The 14,091-nt window shown below is 34.1% G+C and overlaps 1 protein-coding gene across 1 annotated transcript in view; it reads left to right on the top strand.

The window, feature by feature from the left end:
* The window catches only part of ANO2 (anoctamin 2), a 546,921-nt gene that overhangs the window by 197,761 nt on the left and 335,069 nt on the right, over window positions 1–14,091 (top strand). The window lies entirely within an intron of this gene.

The raw sequence follows: 14,091 nt of genomic DNA, 5'->3' as shown, positions 1-14,091 counted from the left end.
ACAAATAACAACAATTTTCAATCTTGAAATTCTACTCAGGGGGTAGAATTCATTGTTTTCTCTCCCTCCCCCCACTCCCCTCTTCCAAACTTCCCTTTTCTTTCAAAGGACCACCACCCTTCCAGGCATGAAATCTTTGAATTACCTTTGATTTGCTTGTCCCTTTTCCCCACTCCACATTTTCAATTTTATATCTGATCCTTTCTCCCCATTCCCACAGCCACGCACCATGGTCTCAGCCCTTGACACCGCTTACCTATCACCTAAAGTATTGCAACAACCTCCTTATTGGTCTTCTTGCCTTAAGTCTCTCCATCCTACATGTTGCTGTCAAAGTAATTTAAATGCACTCCCTACTCAATCAACGCCATTAGCTTCAAGAATAAAATGCAACCTTTGTCTGTTCAACTTTTAAAGTTCTACACAATCCTATTCCAGACTGTCCTCCTAGCTTCATTGGACATCATTCCCACTTCTTCAATTTGCCATTCAGCCAAAGAAGCCCTTTCCAGCTTTTCATATAAAATAGTCTATCTCTTTTGCACTGTCTTCCATGTCCAGAACATATTCTTTACTTACCTCTGGCAGACAGTCTCCTTCCCTTCCTTTATGATACAACTCAGGCACAATCTTCTGCATAAAGCCTTTCTTGAAGCCCTCAACTGTTAGTATCCTCTCTTCCAACCTATTTTTGTAATTGACTAATAGGACCTTTTTATGTTTATATTTTCTCTATTTGCACATATATTTATATTTATAAAATACATACATATATATATATATAAACAGCGAGGTCAGCTAAGTGGCACAGTGGATAAAGCACTGGCCTTGGTGTCAGGAGGATGGGAATTTGAATCCAGGCTTGGCACTTGACCCTGATTGCCTCCCATTTAGGGCCATCTCGAGTCATCCTGATTCATATCTGGCTACTGGACCCAGATGGTTCTAGAAAAGAAAGTGAGATTGATGACTTAGCACAGCCCCCCTGCCTCACGCAAATCCAATTCATGTGCTTGTCATGGTATCACTTCCCTGATGTCATCGTCTTCTTCGAAAATGAAGGGCAAAGCATTATATAAATGATATATAAAACATGTAATAATTATATATATTAATATAGTTATATATGAGCATATATACTACACTTATATACATTAATATATACATATACATGTGTACACACACACACACACACACACACAAACACATCTTTCCTGTTAGACTATAAGCTCATGGAGAATAGAGACTATTTCATTTTTTTTGTATTTGTATTTCCAGTGCCTAGAACTTAATAGCAGGTGTTTCATAAATACTTATTGATTGATTGATCATAGGAATTTATTCAGTTTATCCTAGTTAAGAATTATTATACTTTTGACAGAAGAGCCAAAGATCTCAGGATCTAACTGTTATAAGCTTCTTTATATCTCCATCTTTTTCCTCTCCATTCTCCTTTAATATGACACCTGCCAGTTGCTTCCAAGAAAAGTTTAAGCTGCCTTAGATAACCACAATGGAACATTTAAGTGTACAGGCACCATTTTGAGATATTCTATTTGGAAGCTTCTTCCCTCAGAATACAATTAATTGGGATTCATTGAAGTTAATGTCCAAGTTCAAAGAGTAAGTAAGTAGGGACATATCTGACAAGCACTTTTCTTCATTTTTTTCTTCTAATGGTTCCTTACTTTTCCAACTCCTAACCTACAAAATGATATAGTTTCTTTATATAATAATAATAATAAATAATGACTGGTATTTATATAGTCCTTAAGGTTTATAAAACCTTAAATCTCTTTTGATCTTTATAACAAGCTTTCAATTTGTATTATTATTATTATTATCCCTATTTTACAGAAAAATGAGGTGGGTGGAGGTTAACTGATTTACTCAGGGGTACCCAGGGTCTGAATTCAAGTCTTCCTGATTATAGCTCTTTATTACAACAGAGAGAGAGAGCAACAGGACTAAAATCAGGAATACCTGAGTTAAAATCCTGCCTCAGATACTAGCTTGATAAACCTGGTTAAGTCACTGATCTTTTTGCCTCAGTATCCTCATCTGTAAAATAAACTCAGTATCCTCATCTGTAGTAGTGTAGAGAAAAAAATGGCAAAACACATCAGTATCCATGCTAAGAAAACTCGAAATGGCATCACAGAGAGTTGGACAAGACTGGAAATGCTGAAAAACAGTAACAAAACATTTGCATAGGCTTTTAAGGCTTGCAAAGAACTATATAACTATTACCATTTGATCTTAACACCAACCCTGTAAGGTAAATGCTATCATCATTATTATCCCACTTTATAGGTGGAAAAAGGCAGAAAGAGATTAAGTGACTAGCCCAGGTTCATTATACATCTTGTGTTTCCTGTTGAATTTGAACTGGGGTTGTCCTGACTTAAGATCTGGGCTTCTTATCAACTTTGCTACTTACACTTTGGAAACTAGAGACAATAAGAGTTTGGAGGTGGGGCAGTGAACTCAATTTCTGGTACAATAATTTTCAGGCCTGGGAAGTCCTTTTAAATTCCTTGCTAAATAATAATAATGATGATATAAATTAACATCTTACTATATACCACCAATTGTGTTAAGGGTTTTAAAATTGTCATTCAATCCTCTTAAAAATTCTGTGAGGAAGATGCTATTATTATCCACATTTTACAGATGAGTAAACTGAGGCACATGGAAGTTAAGTAATTTCCTAGACAAAAAAAAGAGACAATGATATAACTAGGGAAAGATCAAAGCTAAAAATTAGGTAGTTTCCCAAGGCCCCAGTCTTATAAGGATGAAGGGAAAACTTGGAGCTTGCCCTTGAGAAAGTTCCCTAGGACAACTAAAAAAGGATTAGGACCCAGAGTTCCAGAGAAGGGTTAGCTTGGGAATAAATGGAGGTGGGGTGAGGAAAGCAGAGATGAAGTATTCAGAGAATACTATAATTATAGATAGTAATTCCTTGTATTTGCTTAGCAATTTATATATATTTGATATATAATATACTTATTAATTATGTATATTATATTCATTATATATAATATAAAATATATATTTATATATCATAACTGAGCTATTTCACATATGATACCTCATTTGATCCTCTTCAAGAGAAATATGATCTACTGAAGTACTTTGAATATCTGGTCAGTGTTCAGATAGCAAATGAGCCCCTTGAGGGAGTGAGGGGTCTTAAAAGTGACCTTTGGGAGTCATCACTGTGATGCAGAAGAGTATATGAAGAGAACCAGGAGGATCCAAGGAGGGAATTGTTAGAAAGTATGTTTGTGGGGATTTGGGGGTAGGGTAGGGTGGGAGCAATTACTAGTGACCCATATACCCCAGAGACCAGGAGTAAAGAATCTTGAGAAAGAAATTTTATTGCTTCAACAAGGAGACCAAAGATACTCATTTGAAAGATAAAATTATATGAAATGAAGCCTTTGGAGCCCAAATACTCCTACAATGGAGGTACCTAAAGGGGGACTTGTCTAGGATGGCCAGATTGAAGAGTGACATTGAAAGACAAGAAAAATCAAGAGCCAGTGAGAAGGGATACTATTTGGACTTTTAGGGTAACTAAAAAAGGAATAGTATGTAGAGTTCTAGAGATGGTTTAGCTTGGGAATGAATGAATATAGGGTAGGAAAGGTGGGGATCAATCATTCAGAGTGTATAATTACAGTAATCCTTTATATTTGTACAGCATGTTGTAGTATCTGTTTGATCTATATTATACTTATTAGATAATGCATATTGTGTTTATAGTATTATATGTTTAATAACTTACTATTTCATATTTGATAATTCATTTGATCCTTTGTGAAAACAGAGACAAGATTTGTTTGCCATTTTACAAATAGTGAACTGAACCTTAGGTTATTTGTCCAAAGTAACAAAACTTCAGAATTAGATGACTAGTTCAGTGGTCTCTTTACCACACTCCATGGCAGTTTCTAAAATCAGAGCTTATTTTTCAACACATTTTATTTTTAGCACTTTTTTATTGTGTTCTAAATTCTTTCTCTCCCTTTGGCCCCTCCCCCACCTATTGAGAAGGCAAGCAATATAATACCCATTATGCATGTGAAATCACGCAAAACATATTTCCATATTAACTATGTTTCAAAAAAAAGCTAGAAAAATAATGAAAGTTTAAAAAATATGCTCAGTCTGCATTCAGATTCATTAGTTTCCTATTTGGAGGTGGATAACATTTTTTCAACATGAGTCTTTTAGAATTGCATTGGATGATTCTATGCATTAGAATAGCCAAGTCTTTCGATCATCATTACACTATTACTATTACTGTATGGAATATAATATAATACATATACACACATATTTTATATGTATTTATATATAAAATCATCTGATATTCCCAGACACTAAACAGCCTTCCTCCTAATTCAGTATTTTTTTTAACTATATCAGGCAACTTCTCAAGGTACAAATGAACATGCAGATGAGTATTTTTTGTGATGTTTACAGAAGAACTGTGATTCTGAGCTTTAAGGGAAAGTGACTTTTTTAAAATTTACTCTTCTTCTAACAAGGTGAGAGGCAAGAAATGAAGCCAGAGGCTCATCAAGCTATAGTCAGGAACTCAGCTCTGTTGTTTCCTCCCTTCTTCCCTCTAAGGAAAGGGGGAAATTAAGAAAATCTCTGTTACATATAATGCACACTTGTGGCCAGTTTACTGCTCAAATGCTAACTAGGATGATGGAAACAAAAACAATGATATTAATAATAGCTGATGCTTTGTTGCATGCCAGGCACTATACAAAGTGCTTTCTAACTAATGTTGCATGTTATTCTCAAAACAACCCTGGAAAATTGATATTATTATTATCCTATATTATAGATGAAGAAACTGAAGAATTCTGGGGTTAAGTGACATACCTGGGATCACACAGCTAGTAAGTCTTAAAGGTTATATTTCAACTCAGATCTTCCTAATTTCAGGCTTGGGGCTTTATCTACTTTTCAATGCATACAATCAAAATTTATCCATCAATGAGAGCAAATAATACAATCCCAGTCCCTTTTAAAAAACAAGCTACCTGGGGCAGCTAGGTGGTGTAGTGTATAGAGCACCGACCCTGGAGTCAGGAGTGCCTGAGTTCAAATTCCTACCTCAGACATTTAATAATGACCTAGCTGTGTGGCCTTGGGCAAGCCACTTAACACCATTGCCTTGCAAAAAAAAAAAACAGCCCCCCCAAAATAAGCTACCAACTTGTTTCTTAGTTGCTTCCATTGGGTACCTTTCATAGTGGTGCTCATGACAAGGTTCTCTCTCTGCTCAGCTATAACATATGTAAGACACTTTTCAAGCCTTGAAGAGCAATGTAAATGCTTATTATTAAGTTATTATTATTATATTATAACATTATTCTGAGGAGAAGGGTAGTAGTAACGTGGAGTAGTTTTGAACTTGTCTGTCAAGTCTATCAATGGATGCTGCCTTTAAGACCACACAGGCTGTCAGTGTAAGGGGTTAGGGGAGAAAGGGAAGAAGAATGGGAAACCTCTTCTAAATGACATTTACGAACAAACTAGGGCCTCCAGTGGTTTTCTTATAATTCTAGTTATGTGTATTCCTAATTTGTTTACCAGATAGCTTTGATTGGTAGCTCATTGCATAAGCTACTGATAAACTTGCTTATGAATTTTTCTTTGTTGATTTGTCCTATCAGAAGGTCAGCATATGCTTACCCTAGTCAAAAAGATACACATATTGTTTATGCCCTCATTCCACAAAATGCTTGTGTCAATATTAAAAAAAAAACTTAAAGAAATACAATTTACTCAAAACAACATTCACAAAATGGAAGCTTAACACAAAATGGAGTTAGTTGATAAATCATTATCTTATTAAAAGAATAAAATTTATTTTCACTTCAATTTCATAGTGTTGAAATTGAGATATGGGATACTTCAATTTAATGACTTGTGTGACCTTATGAGTCACTTGACCCTTCTTGGTCTCCATTTCTTTAGCTATAAAATGATGGATTTGAAATAAATGGTTTCAAATGTTCCTTCCAACTTTAAATCAATAATTCTTTGAACCTCACATGTTGTTGTTCAGTTGTGTCAGTCATGTCCCCAGGATTTTCTTGTCAAAAATCTTGGAATGGTTTGCCATTTCTATCTCTAGTGAATGAAGGCAGGAAGAGGTTAATAGAGGTTAATTGACCTTCATAGGAACACATAGCTAGTAAGTGTCTGAGGCAAGCTTTAAACTCAGGTCTTCCTGACTCTAGGACTAAAAACTCCATCCTCTGTATCACCTAACTGCCTCTATTTAGTCCAGGGCCCTTATTTTTATGGAAAGGACTTCTCTTCAGAGGTCAAGAGAGGTGAGATGACCTTCTCACCATCACACATTTGGGAAGCAGCTCGAATGGAAATTCAATCCATGTCTTTTGACTTGTAAATTCAGTCTATTTTTATTGTTCCATATTAGTCAGCTATAATTCTATCTCTTCTGCTCTCCTAAATGTTCTCTTCAGCCTAGGCATCCCTATTAAGTTCAACTGAACCATACAGTGTATGAACTTGCCATCCTGGATGCCTTTCTCTGGACATGAATTACCTAGGTAATTTCTTTTCTAAACTGTAGCCCCCATTAATCTATTCGGTCCATCCTTCTAATATAGGAAAGTTTTGGGATCCTGATTGTTTTCTAACATATTAGCTATCATTCCTTTGTCTTATTTGCAAATTTAAAATTGTGCCATTTTCCCCGCTTTGCATCATTGCTAAAAGTGTCAAAAAATGAAACACAACCTAGAAGAGATCTAAGACTAAATATTTGGAAAACTCTGTCTAAATTGCTGTTGATCCACTAATGACTTTTCTTTGGTATTTTGGGTTATTCAGTTTTAAGAGCACCTATTATCTTCCATTCTTTCCACATCTATCTTGTCCACAAGGATAGCATGAAAAAAATATGTCAAATGCCTTGCTGTTGTTATTTACTCATTCTCAGTCATGTCCAATTCCTCTTTATTATCCTATTTGGGTTTTCTTGGCAAAGATGCTAGAGGGGTTTGGCATTTCCTTTTTCAACTCATTTTACAGATGAGGAAACTGAAGCAATCAGGGTTAAATGACATGTCCAGGATCACACAGCTGGTAAATATCTGAGGTTAGATTTAGTCTTTCTGACTCCAGGCTTGGCAGTCTATTAACAGTTCCATCTAGCTACCCTATGAAATGCCTTGCTGACATTTAAGTATAATAAGCCTTAAAAGTTTGATTGACCTCAGAGTCTAGAGTGAGAGGCAGCTTGGAGTCAAGAAGACCTATAAGTACCACTTTGATTGACTTTGTTGTGATCCATGCAAGTCCATCAACTTCTTAAAGATACATGTTGACTTTCTAAGTCTTTAAGTTTTAGAATAATTGCTGATCCACAATTTTAGAGGAAATTTTCTTACTGGAAGCTGCCTGTACCAATAAGATCATCATTCTTCTTTGGTGTCTGTTGTAGAAGACTTTGTATCTACAAGATGGAACTCAGTCCACCTCATCAACATACCTTTTAAAAATTCAAACTGAGCAGCAAACCTATTGGTCTCCATAGATTACCTACCTCTCTACCCCTTTTTTTAGTGTTTTATCCCTTTTGTCTTTATAGTAATAATAACTCTTTATGGAAATAATAATAATAATAATGAATAATACAGTGATAATAGATCCCATTCTTGATAGGAATGATTTGTTTTTGTATAATTTTTTTTTACTTGAGAACTTCCATTACTTTGTAGATAACTTTCCCATTACTTTGTAACTAACTCTCCCATTATTTTTAGCACACTCTCCATTCCCATATTACTTCCTAAATGCTCGTTTACATCTCTAACTAGATGTCCTATACTCACCTAAAACTCAATTTGCCTTAAAGCAAATATTCTATTTTTCTCCCAAACTAGCCTCTTCTTTTAAATTCTCTTTTTTTCATTTGATAGTATATCAACCCACTAGTCATCTGGATTTACAACCTTGGAGTTATCCTTGCACTCTTCTCTTTGTACCCATATTAAATAAGTCACCAAGTTTTACTGATTTTTTCTTACATAATATATCTCAGGTGTGATTTCTTTCTCACAGAAATTATCTGATTTCTGACCCTTATTACCTCCCCATGACTATAACAAAAGCCTCTTAACTTACCTCCAATTCTTTACCATATTGTGACCCAAATGACATTCCTAAAACATAGATTTGTCCCCTGACACTGCCCTGCTATTTTTTTAAGTGACTGCCAATCATAGTATTTAGGAAAAAGTACAAAATCTTTAGTCTGAAATTTAAATTACTTGAAAATCTAGGTCCCTCTTTCAGATATATTTTTACTTTATGCTTTCAAGTTTTGAGAAGGGCAGATGAGGAAGTTTTTCTGCTTAATATATAACTCCTATCTCCTGTCATCTTGGACATAGGGACTTAGAGACTGATGTAATCACTAAATCTCTTGGTAGGAAAGCAACAAAAGAGGTGAGTAGCTGACTGTGTGCTAGACTTTTCCACGCAAGTATTGAGTGTGAGGCTGATGATTTTGTGCAACTTTACCTCACTTAAATCCAATTCACATGTAAATCAAGACATCACCTTGTGATATCATTGGTCCTCTGAAAACAAAGGATGAAAATCTTTTTCTAACATCCTAAATAAAGTAAGATCATCAATTATCTAGGTCTTTATGATAAAGTGAGAATGACTTCTGTAGATCGACCATCTGATTAATAAGTTCTTTACTTTCTTTAATTTTAATTATAAGGCATTCTTCTTTAAAAATTTAAAAACCTATCAAAATATTATTTGTAATTTATTACCCCTACCACATACCTGGCGTAAATAAACACCAGTCTCTAGAAATAGAGATTCCATACTAATCCCATGACCAGCATAGACAAAAATAGCTCCTTGCTATATTAGGTATTACCAAAGTCTGTTAGACCAAGATGAAAAGTAAAACCTCTCAAACTACATCTCCTGAAATCACAGCAGTTTTGCCTTTATCCCATTGTCTTTTGAGTTTCACATTTGTGAATACCCTTGACTTTTGTCATGCTTTCCATAAGAGATCATCTTCATAAGAGACCAATCTATTCTGAGACTTGGTGAGATTGTGTCAACAGTTGCTTTACTATGCATCTTGATCAAGCTGGAAAGTCTCTGCTTTGAGTAGTCATCATAGATTCATTACATGTATACTTCTTTTGAGTGCTTAATGATATTTGTTGAATGAGTTACTAGTATTCATTAGTTGTACTTTGTCCTTGGCTAGAAGTGCATCTTTATTTTTATAGGTTAGTGGTTTGTAAACTTTATGTAGGAATACAATCTTCTACGTAACCCTTAAAAAACCAACCACAAATAGAGTACTACACAATTTTTCCTAGAAAAAAACAGTGAGGAAATATTTTTCTTAGGTAATATATTATTCAAATAAAAATATCATGGTTTCTATAAAAACAGAACAAATCTTAAACATATGTTGAGTAATGTAATTGGCATGAATATTTTTATATATAGCTAAAATCTTTTATAATTTTCATATGTAACATAAAATGATAAAATAATATTGATGTGCTTTTTACTAGTAATTCTTGTTCAACTAAGATTAATATGTTATTTTTGTAAGAAGCACATGAATTTATTTCATAGAAATAAAATGTTATTAAAAGTAGTAAAATTTAAAGTATTATTTTAACAAAATAAATTAGAATTTTTTTATTCACCTCTAGACAAAATAAAGTGATATTATTAGTTTCAAATGGTAGTTTCAACAAAATATGACAAAATAAGTCTGTTATTTTTGTTCAGATGAAGTTTGATTGAATGGATGATATTTGTCATGTGAAATGGATTATAACTATAAACATTTCAAAATAGGTCTTTAAAATAAATGATGACTAATTCTTTAATTATCATTTGAATATTTAATTTGTAATATTTATTGTGAAGGTCAGATTATTTTTAAGACTAGGAAATATGTAAAAATATTTTGTAAGTTTATTATAACTTTTTTTTGTTAGACTATCTTTTCAGATTTGAGTATTAATTTGTCAGTCTTGCTTTGATTTATTCAGAATGATCAGTTTTTAAACTGCTTTAAGGAAGGAAATTTCTGATGTGAAAATTAATTTGATCTTAATTGGGTTTTTTTTTTAGTTTTTGCAAGGCAAATGGGGTTAAGTGGCTTGCCCAAGGCCACACAGCAACGTAATTATTAAGTGTCTGAAGTTGGATTTGAACTCAGGTACTCCTGACTCCAGGGCCCATGCTCTATCCACTGCGCCACCTAGCCTCCCCAGATCTTAATTGTTTTTAACTAAAGAAAATGGCAATTTCTTCTCTTGTGCCAATAATTTTCAAACACTTTTGTATGAAAAAGTCAACATGTTTTACAATAATAAATATCTGATAGTCTGATTCCAAATTATTAGAGAATTTTGCAAAGAATAATCTTGTTAATGGACTTCTTTTTAATTGTTAGTTATTCTCATAATGATTTAAAACCTCTATGTAACCCAATTTAAATATTTTTAAATAAAAAGATTATCAATGAAGCATGCAATTCATATTTATTAAAGTCACATTTTAAACTATTTTATGGAAAGGACTTGTTAGTCAGTAATTCATCCTGACATCAAAATAATTCCATTATTGCAGATTGCAATACAATTCACTCATATTATTTAATTTCATTTAAAAATCTGGGTACAATGCTCAATGTCTTGTTCACTTTGCTTTGCATTAGTTCATATAGGTTGTCCCATGTTTTCTTCTGAAACCATCCCTCTCATCATTTCTTATAGCACAACCATATTCCATCACAATCATATGACGTCATGTGTTCAGTCAATCCTCAAATTATGGACATCCCCTCAATTTCCAATTATTTGCCACCACAAAAGTGTGCTATAATTATTTTTATATATGTAAGTCATTTTCTTTTCTTTGACCTCTTTGAAGTACAGACCCAGTGATGGTATTGCTGGGTCAGAATATGTACAGTTTTATAGTCCTTTGAGTATTGTTCTTCAGAATGGCTGACTGAGTTCTCAGCTCTACCAATAGTTCCATTAGTGTACCTATCTTCCCTTCTCCCTTCTTTTGAATGTCAAATTTTCTGTTCACTTGTGATCTTTTCATCAGGAATATTTTAAAGTCCTCTTATCATTAAATGCTTGATTTCTCCCTTGAATTATTTTACTTAGTTTTGTTCAATAGATTATTAATTATCTTAATTCTAGCTCCTTTGGCTTTTGAAATATCGTATTCCAAGCTCTCTCTTCCTTGGAATATGGAAACTGCTAACTGTTGTGATTCTGATTCTGGTTCAACAATATTTTCCCACTGCTTGTAGTAGTTTCTCCCTGACATGAGAATTCTGGATTCTGGCTATAATATTCCTATGAATTTTTATTTTTGGCTCTCAGGAGGAGACTAGTAGATACTTTCAATATCTATTTAATGCTCTGAATATAAGATAGGGTAGTTTTTTCTTTATACATTTTTGAAATATGATGTCTATGTCTTTTTTTTAAATCATGGCTTTCAGGTAGTACTGTATTCTTAAATTATCTCTCCTCAATCTATTGTTCAGGTCAATTATTTTTCTAATGACAAATTTTCATATTTTCTTTTCTTTTCTTTTTTCATTCTTTTGACTGTTTTATATCTCTTGATATTTTATGGAGTCATTAGCTTCCAATTGCCCAATTCTAATATTTAAGGAATTATTTTCTTCAGTAAGGTTTTATACCTCTTTTTCCATTAGACCAACCCTGTGTTTTAAAGTTTTATTTTCTTCAGGATTTTTGTACCTCTTTTACTAAACTATTGATTTTGTTTTCATCATTTTCTTGACTCACTCTCATTGCCTTTCTCAGTTTTTTCTCTACCATACTTATCTCTTGAACTCTTCCAGGAATTTGTTGGGCTTTTGTGCAATTAGCATTTTTCTTCGAGGCTTTGATGGTAAGCTGTTTTCACATTCTTATTTTCTTCTGCTTTTTGGTCTTGGTTTTTCCTGCCACTAAGATAGCTATTTTTGTTCATTTTTGTTGTTCTTGTTACTGTTTACTCACTTTTCCAACCAATTTCTTAACTTTGAACTTTATGTTAAAATTGGACTTTGTTCAGGCACTGTCAAGCTTCAGCCTTTTTTGCCCTCTATTTTCAGTGCTAGTTCTTGAAGTCTGCAAGTTTTGGGTGCTTCTGAGATGTTGTGATTTGGGGACAGAGTGGTCACTGATCTCCTGGTCTTCAATCTGGTCTTTATCTTTCATGGCCTTTAGTTGCTTTGTATTCTTGGTCCTGGAACTGTGACCAGGCCCCTTACTCTACTCCTGCAAGCACTAGGGCTTCTTTCTACCTTGGAACTCTGATCAGGGTCCATGTTCTTTTATAATAGACCATAAATCGGGAACTTTAACCTGAACTTTAGGTAGATATTCAGTTTTCCAATAAGTGCCACCTATATACAGTGCCACAGTGTAATCTCTTTCTGACCAGTTGTTTGATCCTCTTGTCTCTGGACAAAGAGTGCCTGAAATTGCGGCTATTGTTGCTGCCTCCAAGGCCCACTACTGGTGTCACTGCATTCTAGACTTTTTCCTGACCCCATTCTGGTGCCATAGACCTTGCCTGCTAAACTCCTAAATGTCTTAGGATTGAAAAATGTTTCATCTTGACATTTTTTGATTCTGTCACTCCTAAATTTCATTTGAGTCATTATTTTAAAGTGTTTGGAGGGGAATGTTGGGAAAGTTTGGCTGGGTTGCTACCTCCTATCTGTCCTCTTAGCTTTGTACCCCACCCCCAAACCAGCCTTTAATTTTGATTTAATAATATCTAAATTGACTGTTTTTACTTTTTTCCCTAACTATTGATAGGTGAGGTTGATGAAAAATCAATCCTACATAATGATTACTTAATAAATGTTTATCACAAAAGTGATTACATAGTTGAGTTAGGAGAGATGGTGTTCTAGACTTTTTCCTTGTACTAATTTTTTGTTTGTTGATACATTGTATTTTAAATGTTTTTCATGTATACTAATTCTGTCTCCTTAAGGAGATTATAAACTCCCTAAGGGAAGGAGTTGGATATACTAACCCTTTATTATCTTCCCTTTAGGAATAGATACTGAAATTATAATGATTTATAATACTGAACATTAGAAGTTTTTCATTATTATGATTTGGAACCATAAAGAACACATTATGGTATATTTGATATGATGCTTTTGTAGAATTGGGAGGCAGCGTGGTACAGTGGTAAAACTGCTAGATTTATAGGCAGAAGATTTTGGTTCATATCCTAACTTTTCCATTTATTCTTTGTGTGACCTTGGCCAAGTCACATAGTTTTGGAGTTCAGTTTATTGATTTTTAAAGTGAGGAGTGGGTTGGACTAGATGACCTATGAAGCTCCTCTTAATTTTAAATTTATGATTTGATAACATCTATAAAAGGATAATGAATGAGCAGCACAATTTCTGGCAACTTTCTAGAGTTAGATCTTTATAGAGTCTGGTGTATCCTGAGGTTGTCTGAGAAGCCATGGATACAAGTCCACTGCAATGGTGGATTTCAATTTGCTTTGGTTGAATGATTGTTAATATCCATCATGCCATGGAATATCTGAAGGATTAGAGTAAATACAGGGCTTTATATGCAGTGGGTACAATCTCTCTGTGCAGTATACTGTTGACTAGCTTCTCTATTTCTTAATATTTCCAATGAAAGGGGGAATAAAGGAGGCTCAGAGGGAAAAAAAGGGGAGAGGAGAGAACATCACAGGAGGCTAAGAAAGAGGAGTGGAGAATTCAGGTTAACCTTTGAAAATGACCTAAAAGGAGAGAGAAGGGTTAGGTATAAGAAGGGGAGGAAGAAGGAGGGAGAATGAGACAGAGAACATAGTATTGTAATATAGTAGAAAGATCAGCTGTAGTAAGGAGTGTTGGGGTTGAATCCCAGCCATTTCACTGACTTTGAGATCATAAGTCTCTGAGCCTAAATTTAGCCCCCCCCCCCCAACAACATTGTACAACTGGAATAATGA

The sequence above is a fragment of the Macrotis lagotis genome, chromosome 7, assembly GCF_037893015.1.
Source record: "Macrotis lagotis isolate mMagLag1 chromosome 7, bilby.v1.9.chrom.fasta, whole genome shotgun sequence".
In the NCBI taxonomy this organism is placed as follows: domain Eukaryota; kingdom Metazoa; phylum Chordata; class Mammalia; order Peramelemorphia; family Peramelidae; genus Macrotis; species Macrotis lagotis.
Note: the sequence above shows the minus strand (reverse complement) of the source record. Positions and strands in the feature narration are given on the sequence as shown.